This window comes from Clytia hemisphaerica, unplaced genomic scaffold, assembly GCF_902728285.1.
Source record: "Clytia hemisphaerica strain Z4C2 unplaced genomic scaffold, Clytia hemisphaerica genome assembly, whole genome shotgun sequence".
Taxonomy (NCBI): Eukaryota; Metazoa; Cnidaria; class Hydrozoa; order Leptothecata; family Clytiidae; genus Clytia; species Clytia hemisphaerica.
In genome coordinates this window covers 61,523-79,700 of record NW_027104230.1, presented here as the reverse complement: position 1 = coordinate 79,700, position 18,178 = coordinate 61,523, and the positions used below count along the sequence as shown (strand labels likewise).

The 18,178-nt window shown below is 32.1% G+C and overlaps 1 long non-coding RNA gene across 1 annotated transcript; it reads right to left on the bottom strand.

Moving 5' to 3' along the window:
* Positions 1–11,105: 11,105 nt before the first annotated feature.
* LOC136815931 (uncharacterized) lies at positions 11,106–11,686 on the bottom strand. Its single transcript, XR_010847779.1, has 2 exons — positions 11,598–11,686; positions 11,106–11,293 (listed from the first exon to the last, which is right to left on the bottom strand). It is a non-coding gene; the product is annotated as an uncharacterized lncRNA (long non-coding RNA).
* Between the last annotated feature and the right edge of the window lie 6,492 nt (positions 11,687–18,178).

Here is an 18,178-nt window from a genome sequence, read left to right as displayed (position 1 = left end):
AGAATTAACATGTAATACATACCTGAAGCAAAAATGGCATTTCTTTAAAATGTTTGAGCCTTCCTGGGGGATAGTTGTCAATTTACAGTTAAAAATTCTCTAAAAGGGGCATTCTAAGGTTCAGTTGCAAAATTCCATGATGGTGGTGGATATTCTTAGTGTATTCTTAATTTTTTGCCCAATTTCATCATGAATATTCTCATAAAGTATATTCTTATAAAAAAAGCGTGTACTACAAAAATCATATTGATGTAAAGTGAAAAATTATTTAAAGATTTTTCTTTCCTAAAACACTTTTATATATTCATGTTTATTTAGGCAGACATTGTATTAAGGTATGATAAATATTATTGTTTGCCATTTAAATGATTATTCATGACAAAATATTAATTTTGGTCCATTATTCTCGTGTCACTCGAGGAGGGATGGATCACTTCCAAAAAAGTGTACGAGATCGAAATATTTTTGGGGTTTTGGGGGATTTTTATTTTTTTGAGATTTGCGTTATTTCGGTCAAAGTCTCGAGTCTCGTTTATGTAAGTTTTATGCACGTTTACCCTAAGTTTCCCGGGCAATTTCCTCGGAATTTTGGACCATGAGATGAGTGTATTACGGAATTTCGGGGACATTTCTCTCAAGGGGTCATTCAAAAAGTACGTACGCTCTGAGTGGGAGGGGGAATGTCAGGTCGAAATGTACGTACGCTTTGACATTGCTCAATACACATTCATGGTGAGTGAACTACGCCGGGGATATCCTGCAATTGCGTTAATACTGGTATAGAAAATGTAACATGTAATATAGTTTTGTTTTTATAAAAAGTGACAATTAGCTATTTTTCATCATGCGATTTTTCGACATGAATTTTCGATGAATATCCTGTGTCACAGACCCGGTGATGTTCGAAGGTCGCCGTGACGTCACTTTCTATTGCGTCATATGAAGAAAAAAATATTGTGCAACATTTTAATTGGCAATGCAAAGACTGTATACTGTATACACTTACACGACTTCTTACATGTTGCACATTATTTATAAAATATGATGACGAAATATTTTGATCTCACGCCGACTGGGTACAATAAAACTATTGTTTTTAATAAGCAAAACATTGTTTAAGCATCGAATCAGATTTATAGAATTTGTCACGTGATACATTTGTCTCGGAGAAAAGAAAAATAGCTATTCAAAATCTTGACATCGTTAATGTTTACTTCGCAAGCTGAGGGTGATGAGGCGTGAGACAAATTTAAACTTCATGCTCCAAACAAAGTTTGAATCAAAGTTTTTTTAAGGATGAGAATTTTTGGATTTATTTACCAATGGAATGGATCATGAATTATTTTGAACTTTTGCATATATTTTCCTGCTCGACGTTGAATCAAAGTTTTTTTAAGGATGAGAATTTTTGGATTTATTTACCAATGGAATGGATCATGAATTATTTTGAACTTTTGCATATATTTTCCTGCTCGACGTTGAATCAATAAAGTTTGAGTCCAAGCTTTTTTACGGATGAAAACAAATGGAATGGATCATGAATTATTCTGAACTTTTGCATATATTTTCCTGCTTGACGTTGAATCAAACAAAGTTTGAATCCAAGTTTCTTTACAGATGAGAACTTTTTTGATTTATTTACCAATGGAATGGATAATGAATTATTTTGAACTTTTGCATTTACCACATTTGATGGAATGGAAATGGGACTTGACTGTCCTGCTTCAAGTTAACTATAGATGTTTGGTTGGCTTCATTTTCCCAAGTTTGAATGAGATCTTCAATAAACTCACGATATCCAACAGGTTCAACATTGCAATTGAATCCAAGCTCTTTGTTTGATTTGGAAAGAATAACTTTTTTTGAATGCAATTCACTGGTTTCTCGCAAGTTTGTGCTCTTGTATGATTATCGAGAACGACTTTTTTCCCAAATGATTTACCACATTTAATGGAATGGAAATGGGACTTGATTGTCCTGCTTCAAGTTAGTATAGATGTTTGGTTGGTTTCCTTTTCCCAAGTTTTAATAACATCTTCAATAAACTCACGATATCCAACAGGTTTAACATTGCAATTGAATCCAAGCTCTTTGTTTGATTTGGAAAGAATAACTTTGTTTTTGAATGCAGTTCACTGGTTTCTCGCAAGTGAGTATTCTTGTGTGATTTAAATTAGATGAGAAGTTTGCAAATCTATTTTTTTTTTCCGTTATCCTACTAGTTTTGCATGCTTTTGGTTTTGGAATGCAGCATAATTGAGCTATATTTTCTGTGTTTTTTACAGTTTTTTCTTTAAGATGTATTTCTTACATTTTTATAGTTTTGCCAATTTTAATTTCTTTGTAGAGGTTTTGTTCAGGCATTCAGGGAGTCTATAATGAAATAGTGGATAGCCTGCCTGACCATCAAGCGGCGTTTTATTGCCACTAGGGTTTACAAAAAACGTGCAGAGTCAAGGATTGGCTAAATAAGGACCGGTTTAAACAGATCTAAATTCCCCTCACCTGAGAATATTCAGTGGTAAAAAGGTCTTTTGGAGGAAAGACCGTGCCCTACATCGGATAGGCCCCGTTGTAAGCGTGGTCTCTCCTCAGGGACAAAGTAGACACCCTTTCTCAGAATCTTTTTAGTTGACCTATCCCGATAAACATTTTTTGAATGAAAATTACAAATTTTGTTCATTATAACTAGATTGTAACAATAAGTATCAGACGATATGATATTTTTTTATAAATATAAATAACGGCAATAACAATAGATATATTTTTTGTACTTTGATACTTGAAAAGGACGAGTAAGTGTCGACATATTTTTCCCCATTATTTTACTCATTGTAAATTATATCATAATCTACATCAAAAGAATTTAAAACAGCTGCAGTAGAAGTAAAATTTTATTCAACATTCTATTATTCGATAAGCTCCTGCTTTCGATGAAAATTTGAAGTCCCGTGAAGGTTTTTCGCTCTCTTACATGTATTTTTTATAAGCATTGCACTTATAAGCATATCTAGGCTCAGATATGGGAAAAAATTAAGCATTACCTCGAGCCTACGAAAAAAATATAAGTTACTTCGTAGTACAGCTACTTTGTTTTTTTGTGAAGCCATTGCAAAGCAAATTTCCCCTTTTCCCAAGTTTCGTTTGTTCTAACTCAGCCAAGAATTCTAATATGAAAATTTGAGCATATTTTGAGCCTGATTCACTATCTTTTGTAAGCATCCTCGAAAAATTAATGTTAGGATATAAGCATCCCTCAAGCATTGTTCCGTCTTTAGGACGGAACTCAAAATTAAGACTTTCGATTTTTTTGCGTTTTAAAAAAATAAGAATATCGAAATTTAATTTCTCAAAACGTATCAACAAAATAAACAAATAACAAAAGTGTTCAACAATAAAACTTTGAAATTAGAAAGTTTTCAGTAATACATTCGATTTTTGTCCCGATTCGCGTTCAAACCAATCGAGTCTCGTTTATGTTTTTTCGTTCCCAGCTCTATAATTCGATATTTACAGTCTCGTGTTTATCGGATCAGGGAGACTTCCCACAATGCGCTCCCGTATTCGATGAAAATCTAAATCCCCTTGAATATCGAATTAGAGAGCGTCAACTGTAGTTTAATGAATCATTTTTTAAATTTTAAGTCTGTGACCATTTTTATCCTCAAAACCCGCTAATTAAAACATAGAGTTTTGGCCATTTCGTCCGAAAAACTCTGTCCGCTAATTGAATGCCCGCCCGCCTTTTTCAAACTTTTTTATGAGGATTTGGAAACGAGCGGCAAAATTAGAATTGTCCACTTTTTTTAGAGTGCCTATTAATTATCAACCTTGCAGAGCTTTTTTAAAGGGGCATCGAAGAGCAATGGACACCAAAAGAGACTTTTTAAAACGCACCATTCTTGAGAATTTACAACCTAAAACCCCCTGCCAATTTATGATTAATATTATTATATATATTAATGTACCCTCGGACCGCAAAAATGAGTTCCCATGGAAATTAGTTTCCTTAAGGTGCCTACCGTGGTTTTTCTAATCAAACGCGTGGCAATAATTAATTACTTTGGACACTACGCGTGAAAAATTAGAGACAGATTAATTACAATATCTCAGCGTTCAAAGTACACGTTAATAACTAGGGGAAAATTTATTGACACGTCATCATGAAGCTGAGACTAGCTTACCAAGATTATGCGTAAATCTGAACTTGCAGTTCTATATGTGCGTGTACTAGTATCTTGATTAGTCCCTGATCAACGAGATTGATATTTATCCCATTGGTTTTCGGAAGTATTGTGTCATGCTTTATCCGAAAATATTCTCACCAGTCCAGCGTCCAAGTCTTAACTACGCGTGACAATTAGAAGAAATTAATCACTTGAAATTTCAGCCACGCGTTAATAATTGGAGTAAAATTAATTACGATTTTCCACCAAAAACAGGGTATGCATTAAATTAGAGTACGCGTTAAATATTAGTAGAATCAGTGAAAAAAACTTATCGTCTGCAAATACTCAGTAGCAATTTTTGCCTAAAAGTACCTCCTTTACCCTCTCCGTACACGGGGTAAAATTTAGTTGTTTTGAACACCCGTTACAGTTTAGAAAATTTTAGCAATTTTTCCAAAATTCACATATAATAAATTTTCAGGTTTTGTTCTCTCAATTTTGAATTAACTCCAAGAGGAACCCCCTGGCTGTGTTCTAGTCACGATACCAGGCTAATAGTTCATGCAGTCTTCTAGAACTACTTTAGCTGCAAGTCTGATTCATTAAGCTAAAGAACTGCTTGCCTTGAAATTACCAAATAACCTATTCCTTTTAAACTAGGAATGTGTTAAGCCTCTTGGCACTAATTCAGAGGGCAATTAAGAACTAAAGGGTGACATAAGTCTAGTCTTGATTAAAATCGAATCTAGAGAGGCTTTCTTTAGCATTCTGAAGATTTCTTATACATAGCAAATTTCTGATCTACTATTTGGCTTCAACAAAATTGTTTGCTACAAATATTTCTTTACTTTAGAGCTACATATTCTTGCTAATTTGTCTTAGTATAATATTCTTCTTACCAACCTATGATAGTCCCTTTTTGTGGCCCGAAAAAAACAAAACTCTTAGGTTAGCTCATCCTACTTTTTGCTCAATTTTATCTTCTTATGAAAATAATAGTGCTTATAAATGCCATTCGAATGTATTGCATCAATTTGTTCGTGTTGTTGTTAGTGTGTACGTGTTGATAGAATAACAGGGCGATGGAGAGTGTCTTCCCTCATTCTTTTATCATGGAAAATTAAACAAACACTCCATTGTGAACTTTTATGTTGTTCGAAAGTTCCGTTCGTTTGGAATTGAAAGAGGAATGTAAACAAAAGTGGTTTTGTTTTTCAAGCAATAGTATTTTTCACCTTAAGAAATGTTTAAGTCGTTATTAAATTTGGTACAAGCAAAAGAAAAATTGAAAGAGTGTCGTCAAGCAAATGTAAGTGTATACATGTCAATCCAACCAGGCTCGGTTATTTTTGGTATATGACTCTTTTCGCAAAATGTTTTTAACTAAAAGGAATGCTATAAGTTTGTGTTTTAAAAAGACAATAATATTTGGCTTTGGTTTTGAAACAGAGTGAACAAATTCGGCTATGGAGTGATTAGATTCGAATAAAAACGGAGTGAACAAATTCGGCTAAATAGTACCCGTGAAATCTTAAAAGTTTCCTGTCCGCATCAAGATTCCTCAGCCAGTTTACAACGGAAAAAAGTCCGGTTAGGGGGAATTTAAGAAAAAAGTGAACCAGGCTGGCCAGTTCGCCCTTTTTAAATAATTCTATATTGATTTGCCACTTTTGGCCAGAAGGTGAAAATAGGATGAAGCAATATTTCTTTATTATTTAGTAGAAAAAAATGGGATTTGAAAGTGTGTTTTTTCTTACTTTTAAGAAGCTTTTTTGTTGTTTGGATTGTTGGACTCATCATAAAAAAATACCAAAAAGCTAAGTTTAGCCAGAACTAGACTCTATTCAAGGCATTCCTATGCCAGGTTAGACCACAAAGTTAAATTTTATTAAGGAGTAGAAAGGATTACTGGACAAAAAAATAAAACCTCGTGTCTTCAGTTGCTTACAGCCAGTGTAGAACTAAATTTTTACTTAAAAAAAACATAAGAAAAATCAAAAGATAACTAAAAACTACAAAAATATACAAACTATGTATGTATGTATGTAATAGTTTATTTCAAGTTGACGAACAGGTAGCAGCAAAGGCTAATAAAAGTCAACGCTACTTTACAATTTGTAAGGTGATTACAAAAAGCCGACACCGTCAATATAGGTTCGGCAGTTTCTACACGGGCATGATGTAGGCCTCCATTGCTTAATCTTTTCCTTAAAAATACTAAGATCAACTATATCTCTATACTCATCCGGAATTAATTCCCAAACTTTTGGCCCTAAAAATGAAAGTGACTCTGAACCCTGAAAAACAGAGTTTATTTCTCTTGATCTGATGTAAGGCGTTTTGCGATTTACTTTGATATTTTCATCATGTTTGAAAATTTCTTTAGTTAGATCTGATATGTTATTTTAACATTTGAAAAGTTCTATTGCTAACAACTGAAGATTTTTATGGTGGAATTTGATGGCACCGTCTTTCTCTAAAAGCTGCTCAAAAGTAGATGTATGATCAGAATACACTATCCTCAAACATCTTTCGTGGAGGTGATTTATTTTTTGATCTAGCCTGCGATAGATACAATACTACAATGCTTTAGTCTAAAAAGAACAAAATACAAACAAAAAAATAAAGACAATAAAAAATGTAAAAATAAGTTTTTATGTCTCAGTGGTTACATTTTTAACACATTTACTAATTATGTTGAAGGTTACCACCAGGTTTGGCAGATTGCCGGTACATAAAGTTTTAGCGATGTCTTCTTCGTTGAGTTGAAAGTTTAGAATTTCAGATAGTTTTGGTGTTGAGACGGTACAGTTAGAGCAAATACAGATCTGGCGCACTTTACACTGAACACCATAACACATGGTACACACTTAGCCATATCTCCCACAGCGATTCTTGTTTCCGTTTACGCCGTTCCGATTCCTTCGATTAAGAAGAAATCGGTCACGGCAAGATATTCGCGACTCACAGGAAAATTGCAAGGTCAGCTAAATTTTCCGTACAAGCTGAAATGTAAATTTCAACCGCCAATCAGTTGGGTGTTTAAAACAAAAACGGCAAATATTGCCGAAAACGGCAATTATTCTAAAGGTAAAATGCTAAGTCAGCAGAAAAGTAAATAGTTAAAATTTGCCGTTTTCGGCAATATCTGCCGAAAAAGCAAGTATAGTCGTTTAAGCCTAGACCACGCCACTGCCAAATTAATTCGAAAATTAAAGTATAACAACAAGAAAGAGTCATTCATTGAATCAGAAAAATCTACTGTAGCATTGGATTTCAAGAAAATATTTATTGATAGCTGTGAAGAGTTCAAAGCAAACGTGAAATCAAAGGTGAAGGAACACAACAACTTCAGGGTTTCTGCAGAGGATGTGGTAAAGAAAATCCAGAACTATCCCATCCACCGTCAAATTTTTAAGTCATGTTTTAAAGTTCGTCAGATTAAGACTTTGAGATTGAGTTTGAAGATATTTGGAGATGGTATAATTAGGGTCAACCAGCATAAAGATATTTCAATTGTTGCGCCCCTTTTTTACGCTACTGTTGCAACGCAGGACTTAGATCGGGGAGATTTGGTTCTACCAGTATGCAACCTTCTGCCATTTTCTGAGCACACTGCTGCTGAGGAACAAAATATTCAGGTATTTGTTCCTAGCAGCTGTGATAATGATGAACTCGGGGAAGGAGGCGAAGTCTCCCTCTTTGATCTTCTTCCTGCGTGCCCAGATGTTCTCCCTGAAAATCGAACACCTGGGTATAGCATCAGCATGTCAAAGGGTGACAATTTCACTATTTCACTAGCGTTAGGGAAGGTCATGGTTTGTTGGTGGGAGATTTCCTGGTTGTCCGTGGTAAAAACTATAAAATAATGGAGATACAACCAGATGATGGCTGTGCCTCTATTTTCCAAAAAGAAGGCTCTCGAAACATGGTCTATGTGGATAGATCTTTTGAAAATAACAGTGAAAAACAGCCACTCCGTTTCCGTAAGATGATTTATCTTAGAGGTAAATTAATTTCTGTTTCTGCTTCAAGTCTGTCAACTTTTCGTGGCATCGCAATCAATTAGAAAGTAGAAATAAAGATTATAATCATGGCGTCATGGAACTGAGTTTTAGCTGCGCTGTATTCAACTCGCTTGGGTACTACACAAGGAACTTGGCAATTGCAGAGGCTGATATTTTACAGTAATCGTGAAATGGGGTATAAATACAATTAGTGGAGGACAGTAGATATTCGTAAAAAAATCACTTACATACCATAATGACGCAGTATATTCTGTGCACAAGATTTTCTTTTCTGTTTTCCTCGACAATTGTATTTTAGCAAATTTGACAGCGAAAGTTTTGTTCATATTATGTATAAAGATAAGTGCTAAGGACAAACTTAAGGACAGGCTATTGAATGAAACACAGATTTTTAAATGGGATTTACTTTGAAAACAGGAAACTTTCATTAATATCTTTATTCGCCCTTTTGGTTTTCAAATTTTGCATTGTGTGTATTTTAAATTGTCATGGTTAAAAATTTATGATAGAAGTTATTGTTTCTCCGGTAATTTTTTTTGATGACTTTTTTCTTATATTACCATGAAAGTGAGACATTCAAGGGAGGGTAACTTTCAGCAAGATAAGCTATAATGATAAGTTTTTCCACTGAGTTGTTTTTCTAGGTCAATAGCTAAATACAGTGTAACTTAATGTTTTATTTTGCAGTTGTAGTTTTTTATAGATTTTTTAGATATTTTTCAGATAGAACAAAAGGTTGCAGCTCATGTTTTTCTAAGTTTGGAACCAGTTTTAAAGTAAAAACAAGAATGAGTTTTGTTTACCTCTTTTCTTTTACTCAGTTTGTTAATCAATTTTTTAAACTTTGAAAACTTTTATTTTGAATTTTCACTTTTATACTTTGTTTTCCAACTAAGGCGTTGTCGTGCTAAAAGGTGCTTAGGCGCTTTATCCTATCTGTATTATATAGTGGGGGACTGGAAGTCTGAATATGTTTTCGGGAATTTTCAATAGGAATTTGAATTTAAACTTTCTATTGCTCCTCTTCACAGAAAGTTTTTAAAACTTTCTTTGTTGAGTACAAGAGAAAGCGATCAATTCCTTCTATTAATAAAGTCCACTCTGTACTAAGCCTATTTTTACGATATTTTCAATTTTTAGCAATATATATTTTGTGCTTAGGCGCTTTATCCTATCTGTATTATATAGTGGGGGACTGGAAGTCTGAATATGTTTTCGGGAATTTTCAATAGGAATTTGAATTTAAACTTTCTATTGCTCCTCTTCACAGAAAGTTTTTAAAACTTTCTTTGTTGAGTACAAGAGAAAGCGACCAATTCTTTCTATTGGTAAATTCCACTCTATACTAAGCCTATTTTTACGATATTTTCAATTTCTAGCAAGAAATATTTTGAGCAAAAAATGACTGAATATCCGAATTCTGCATCAAATTTAAAATAGTCCAATTAATATACTTGTTTAATCATGCCCTGGCCACTAAGCGAACTCGCCAGAGTACAGATACTTACCTTATTTATGATGAAATCTTTTATAAAGATTCATATTTTTGCTTAGTGAAGGTCTGACCCTCGTCATGAATAAACAAGTATTTTGAGTTTTTTTATTTTACTATATGTAAATTTTGCCAAATTATGCTTTTTTAAGTGAGATGAGAAAGTAAAATTTGACTGTGAGAAAAATTAAAAAAGTAAAATATTTCTTACATGGCAAATTACACTAGGGAATTTTGACGGAAAATATTTGAAATGCAGTATTTAAAGGCAATGGAAAAATTGCTTTCTTTGTTAAAATAGACGTAGCGCATCTAAAAAAATACCTCAATGGAACCGATTTTAAAATAAATAATTGTAGGAATAAGGTAGAAATAGAAAAAATAACAATATCATAAATAAAAAAATACTATCATTTAATTCAATTTAATTTTCCTCGTTTTCTGACTCAGGAAAACTTTCAATTTGGGGCTGTTCTGGGTGGTTAGGACAGTTCTTGTTGTTTTTATTGTGACCTGGAATCTTGCAGACAGAACACTTCTTCTTGTTTTCTGTAAAAATACTCTCTGGGTAGTAGAGCTGCTTAACGCGAAGAACCCTTGTAACTGTGAGGAATCTGTCCTTGCTTAAATTTGTGCTGTCCATTTCTAATGTTTTGATCAATTTATTGAGATGCTTACCAGCATTACAATTGAAATAGTCGTAGCTCCAGCCAAGTGTTTCCCCATAAAATTTCATAATTCTACTCACATGATCACGCAAAATGTGTAAATAAGGTTTTCTTTCTGTACACTTGCCGAGAGAACATCTTTTAAATGCGACAAAAAAAATTTCTGCGCGTTCTTGAAATGTGCGCACACGGTCTTGATTATATGTTGTGGACCGTATGTCTTTGGCGAGATCACGAAACATCCGATAAAGTTTTATGACAGTTTTCATTTTCTGAAAACTCTTATCTCCCAATTTTTCGTTTGGCTTTAAAAACATCAAAATAAACTTCTCTATATTCAATTCGAATTGTTTACAGTCCCTGCCAATCATCTTCAGAGTTGAACTCCCATCATAGTATTTTTTTTTACTGAAAATTCAAAAATTAGTTCAAACATTACCTTAAGGGAATAAATTAATGCGAGAATAAATTAATGCGAATGACACCTCAAAAATTTTAAGAATTGCGGGATTAAAAATGTGGATTAGGGCCAAATTTGCATTAATAAATTCCGCATTAATTAATTCCCTTAAGGTAACTATCCTTTTTTAAATCTTAAAATTTTTGTTCTTTTCAGTGTTTATTGTGAAGAAAATAGGGGTTCAGTCAATAACTTATACTAATGAGAAAAATATGACCAACTCTAAAGTGAAATCTGAAATGCCTTAAAACTCAAAATGATCTTAAATATAATTTCATGAAAATATACCTTTTAAAGGAGGAGTTTACTTGAAGTGCTAGAAAGTGGCACCCTATTTGACGCAAAGCATCTGGGAGGACCTCCTGTTGCTTTCGATCAGTCATATAATTCCACAGGAAACGATGATGGGCCAAGATTAGGTGAAGACCACATGGAACCACAAGAAGCAATTCAATGCAGTCGAGCAGGGGTTTTGCCTAGAATAAAAATAAATTTTATTAGGCTAAGGATATTATACAATTTCATGCTCGCTAATTTGTACTAGTAATCACACGTTTTGGAGTACAATTAACGATTAAAATCACAAGTAACAAGGAGAAAATAGCAATCTGTCTGAATCCGAAGAACGAGGATCAATACAATCACTTTCTCTTTGTTACAAGTTATTTATCGTTAAATTGTACGACAAAGCCTGCCATTCCTGGTTAATCGTCGACGTTTTAAAGCAATGAATAGTCATAAAATTGAAAATGAAAGCAAAAATGCAATTAATTTGCTTACATATTGACCGTAATGGCTTTGTTGAAAACTTGTGAAAAGTTTTGTCCCATGATCAGGATGTTCTCCCAAAACATCGATAGCTTGCTCCCCTGAAAATTAAGGCAAGAAGTAATTAAAAAATTTAGAAAAAAAAATTAAAAAATTGCATTTCGCAGGAACTAATTTTTGCTTTTTTCACGTTTTTTTGGCAAAACCGCAAAAATTAGAACCCGCAAAATACAATTTTTGCTAATTTTATCAAAAAAATTGATCCCCTAGGAAAATGAACGAAATCTGTCCAAAAAAGGCAAAACCGTGAAAATTAATTCCCGCGAAATGCGATTTTTAAAATTTTTTTTTCAACAGCGAAATTTTGTTCCAGCGAAAATTACAACAGTTTTATTGCGAAAGATAATTAAAAGAATTACAATCAAAGAAAAATCACTAAAACTATCATATTCAAATTTATTTACGTGAAAAAAATTTTTTATCGAATATAAATCGAATCATTTACATATTTAAAACTAAACCCCTTTTTCTAAACAAATTACAGCAAAAATCTGGTGACCACTGATAGCACGCTATGAAAATAGCAACAATCTTTAAAAATTGCTCCATATTTTTAGAATAAAATAGAGTTACCCGCATTATCATACATAAGCGTAATATGTCGTACATTTATGCTTAAAATAATTTTATAGCTCACACAAAACCTATATCAAAAATTTCTACATGCTAAAAATCTTACCAGCTTTGAAATTTTCTTTTTTATATTTATACCTCCTTATTCAGATTTTATCATTAAAATAATACTTCTCTCTAACAATTTTACGACATCATTCACATTTACTGAAAAAATTGAAAATCTTATATTCATCACTACTCACACTGATACAAACATATAAAATAACACTCTTTACATTTGTTTCAAACTCAGGCTCGCTATCACCCAGCATCATAAGTGACAAAATATCCCAAATCATGGAACAAGACAGACGAAACAACAACACAAACGACACAAACGAAAAAACTTACAGATACCATTCACAAGGATGCATATACAACAACCGCCAAATTACAGTTTTAAAACAATATGAAGACAAAAATACGGTACCACATTGGCTGATGCCGACAACGAAAAGTACAGTAAAATTAAATGAAGAAGACCAGGAAAAACATAACACCATTCTAACAGCCGCCGGTAGGCAACTACGAAATGTTTTAATGGCACACCACAAACGAGAATTAGACCAACATACAATAAAGAGAAATGAACTAAAACGAAAAATAAAAGGCAGAAGACTATCTGAAATTGACGAAGACATTGGAAAAGCTAACGAGGAAAAGAGACGAAGAAAAAGCAACAATAATTTTTCAAAAAACTTGTAAATAATGTAAATATTGTACAAAATACTAAAAAACTAAAAATTAACCCAACTTATAACTCTGTCCAACATCACTCTAACAAACCCTTTTCGAAATTTCACAACAACATAAAAAACTTTCTCACAGACCTAAAAATAATGTTATAATCTTGACAAAAAATTTTCAACTAAAGAAAATAGACTTTACATTACTCAATAAAGGCTTAACTTTTGTTCCAACACCTAATCGAAAATATAGGAGTGGAACTATTTTCTTGTGTCGACTTGAATAGATTTCATAAAATTAATCAATTGAAAGTCAACGAAGTATTTATCGTTTTGTTTATTTTCTTGGTTAATTTTGATGTTTAGTGTGGATAGTAAGTTGTTATTTTATTGTAAAAGTAGGATTTTTTCTTTTTTTGTGTTGAGACGAAAATATTTTAATAAAATTAGTCATTTGAAAGTCAATGGAACATTTATTGTTTTGTTTATTTTCTTGGTTAATTTTAAACATACTTTTCATTAATTTAAGAGTTTTTCTTTTTAATATGGGTTTGTAGATAATAAGTTATGATTAAGTTATGATATAATTGTAAAGATAGGAGCTGATTTTTTTATCTTTTAATTGAGAAGATTCTGAGAGGAGACGTTCTGGTAGGTTTCTTTTATATTAATAAGCAATTTTCTTTAGAGATTGTTTATTTTGGGTTTTAATTTGTGATAAAATAATTTCTATTGATGTTTTGTTAATTTGATAAAAGAATTTGGTTTATATGTTTTTGTATTATAAAATGTGAACAGTGATCTGTTTTTGTAAGTAATTGAATGGTTAATTTTCGAGTTAAGGTTTGCATTTGCATGAGCATTTTATCTTAAATTTCTAAGTTTATTAATTTTCTCTAAGCTTATCAATTTTTTTCTGTAGCTTTTGGTATATAAAATTAAAGTAATTGGTGTACATGTTTTTTAGGAAAAATTGATTAATTGTTGATCTAATTCTTCTAATTAAGGAATTAATTATTTTGGGTGTCGGGGGCTGTTTTTTCTGTAGATCTCGTTATATAAAACTGAAGTAATTGGTATACATGTTTTTAAGAAAAAATTTTTTGATTAATTGTTGATCTAATTTTCCGAATTTTTCGAATAAATTAATATGGGTTTCGCGGATTGTCTATTTTTTTGATTTTATTTTTGGATTATTATATTATTTTCGAGTTATTTAGGTAAGAATTTGATATATTGGCGGTCTATTTCATAATTAATTGAATATAAACGTTTAAAATTTGCTAGATTTGTGAGATTTTCCCTTGGGTCATTATGTAATTATATTATTTTGTGAGTCATGCAATTTGATTTTCTGATTCGAGATTATAGATTTACTGTGTGGTTCATGTTTGGAGGGTACTTTCAATAAAAAGGTAGTTAGATAGTTATTTTCGGCAATTTTGTTTTTAGATCAATCTTATCTAGGAAATATTTACATGAAAAAATATATTTACAAGTCTTTTTTGAATTTAAAAATTGTTATTCTAATCTTGTTTTTATGAGTATGTCTTTTAGATTTTTGTGTCTTTTGTAAACTAAATAGGGTTTTTCTTGAAAAATTGTTTTTAATTCCGGGTCCTTTTCGATAATGTTCCAATTTTTTAGTAGTATTTTGCGTAAGATTTCAATATTTTCATAATACTTTATAATTAAAGGTAGATGGTTCTTTTTCTTTTTCAGCTTGTTATATGTGTTTATTTGCTGTTTATTGGATCTCAAATTTTTATTCTTTCTTTTTGGTTTTGATTTAAAGAGATATTCTTTTTGGTTTTTATTTTTTATTTTTGATAATTGTGAGTTGATTATGTTTTTTGGGTATCCTCTGTTTAGAAGGGTGGATTTAAGATTCATTAGTTCTTTTTTTTAAATTTTGTTGTCTGTAGTTATTGTTCTGTATCTAAGTATTTGGGTATATATAATGTTAATTAAGGTGTGTTTCGGATGGTATGACGAGTAGTGTAGAAGGGAATCCGTATCAGTTGGTTTTTTATAAAGTTTACTCATATATGTGTCTGTAGGTTTGTCCAGGTATATTGTGGTGAAAATTAATGGATGTTTTAGAGAATTCAATGGTGAATTTTATTTGTTTATGTACAGTGTTGATATTTTTGAACATGTCAAGTAAATTTTGTTTATTTCCGTTCCATATTATGAATATATCGTCTAGGAACCTTTTGTAAATCTTGATGTAACTATTGAATGGGCTGTGATATGTGTTTCTTCAAATGTTCCAAGCAATAATTAGATAAAACCAAAGAACTTTTAAACGACAAAAAAACTTACAAAACAATAGAAAATATAAACAAAGAAACTATATTGAAGGACTTGAGAACTAATATCGATTCATTTCTTGAAACAATTTACCGACTTTATCATATAGACACAAACACACTTAATTTCATGACACCACCACAAAACTCAAGAACTAGTCTTTTTTATACCCTCCCAAAAATACACAAACAAAACATCCCACACAGACCCATTGTATCTTCTATAATGTCACTCACAGAAAATATATCTGAATTTATAACTATCTGCATACAACCGTTAAGAGAAAAACTATTATCACATATCAAAGATACAAAAGATTTTTTAAGAAAAATACTAATAAACTCACCAGAAAAAGGAAATCTTCTAGTATCCCTGGATGTTTCCTCACTATACACTAACATTCCACATGAAGAAGGAATAGACGCATGTTTATACTATGTAGAAAAATATAGAAACATACTACCAAAATTTGTTCCCAATACAACAATACTAAAAACCCTGTTTCTTTTTGTGTTACAAAATAACTATTTTTTATTTAAATCGACACTATATAAACAACTATGGGGAACCGCCATGGGAACGAGGCTAGCGCCGGCCTACGCGGATTTATTCCTTGGAACATTTGAAGAAACACATATCATATCAGTAGATCATCAGAATCAAATTCATTCTCTAATTGCTCTTCAAAAGGCTTAATTAAAATAACTGTTGTATCATCTACAAATCTTATATCATTGGAAGAAGCGCTTGATACGGGATCATTATTTGATAAAACCCTTTCAACATATTCATCATTAGTCACTTGGTCGATGATTGACATATCAATATCTATATCATGATACAAAGGATTATTATTCACTAAAAAGTCCAAAGTTTCAAAAACTTTTTGTCGTCTTACTTGTGGCGAAATAACAGGGTTAAAAAATTGAAGAAAACTTAAATTACGAATAAAATAAACAGGACATACGAATTTTACTATTCAACATGTCTGCAACTTGCTTTCTTTCTTTCGGGAAAGGTTCTTGCATTTTCTCCACAGCTTTAGATGTTATTTCTGTAATAAAAGAATGAACATTACAGTAATTCACATTGCAGTGTTACAGATACCGTACATGTCAAAAATATTTCTTCAAAGACATTTATTGACTTTTATAGACTTTGAACACACGTGACCTAGACTCACCGTCCATGAATTGAGCAAATCTCCATTCCAAAAGGTCATTAGCCTCAAGGAAGTCGGCAGATCTCTTACTTCCAAAGGAATTTACACTCTCTTTCGTGGCTCTTGCATCGTTGAGGTCATAATCCATAACAAGTACCTCCACTCTACAACTTTCGAGCTCTTGACACTGGGATGCAAAAATACTTGATTTTAAATAAAATTTAACCTACACTGTAAAAGATGAGATCAGAAAAGGGTAAAAGTAGACTAATATAGTATAATGTCAATGAGATGGGTAAATATAATTCCTTTGATTCGGCTGAAATAATTTCATGATACTAAATTGGAAGAATGATAAATGGGCTAGGGAAAGAATTAACTCCAAAGAATTTAAAAAAAAATTGATTCCGTGGTTCTGATACTAAGTGCTTGAAAATTTATCTTCCACAGAGTATTTAAAGAATGAAAAGAAAAATCATATTTTTTACATACCATTCTATTCATTTTTTTCCTGGTGTCGTTTATTTTTGCTTTTTGCTCGTCAACAGGCAAGTCATCAAAACCCGCAATAACGATTGAAGCAGCTTCTTCCTCGTAAATCTTTTTCTCGATATCCGAAAGCTGTCTCCATTTTTCATTAGCTTTTGCCATGGCAATTTTTGGATCATATACAGTACCTTAGGCGAAAAGGGAAAAGAAAATCACATTCAAATTGAGCTTTTTAGAGTGGATATTTTTGCGGAGAGAGGATAAGGCGAACTTTTGGACAGAATCCGCAAACCAAGTTTCCCGCAAACTTGTGTGTTATCTGAGGCCCTTAAAACAGAATTTTTCTAATTAAATAGCGTTTTTGGTCAAAAGAATTTTCACCTTAAAGTAGACAAGGAAATATATCATCTGCAATATCCACTCATAGCCACTCACAGATACGTTAACTCTCGCGCATTAAATGAATTAATATTCAATACAAACCTTTTAAAATGTAGTACTTTCTCTTGAATAAATCGTACCCCGTCGGTTTTTTTGTGTAAACCCTTTCTGTCTTTGAGGCTTTGGGAGGCTTGTTCTGGTTATTGATCCAATCATATTGATAAATTGAACTTAATTTAAGTTGGCTTTTATTATGAGATGCTAAAGAAGTTAAGAACATATCAATAAAAAGCAAGAAATAAAAAAAACAGAGCATTTTGTTAGCTTGGTAGCAAAATATTTTATAGGTTTTCAAGGCTAATCCACTAACCCTGGGAATATTGTAGAAAGTAAGACGTATTGTAAATTTACAAATAGGATTTCTCATACCTTTACTTGCTGTTCAGTGAGACCAGTCTCCTCAACTGCTTTTGATATCATCTGCCTTGCATCCTCATGATCCTTGCCATACGACGTCATTCCTTGTTTGTAATACTCATTAAGGATTGCTCACTTGCTCTTTGGTTTTGGAAATTGTTGATCTTGCCCGTTTCGACATTTTATTTTACTTATACTGGCTAAAATTGAAAGTTCATTATGATCCTTTAAAACACCGTTAAATGCTTGAAGAACCCAGATAAAGTTTGATTTTAGCGAGGTCAAATACCCAGTCTCTTTAGCCGCTTAAGAGATCATTTGCCTTTCTTGAAGATGATTTCCCAGTACATAATTCACTGAAATTTATAAAGAATTTAAATTATAACTCATTACAATCCGTCAAAATATCGATGTTTTTTTCACTTCAGAGCTTAACAATGAAACACACCGTTTGTATTTTATATTATTAA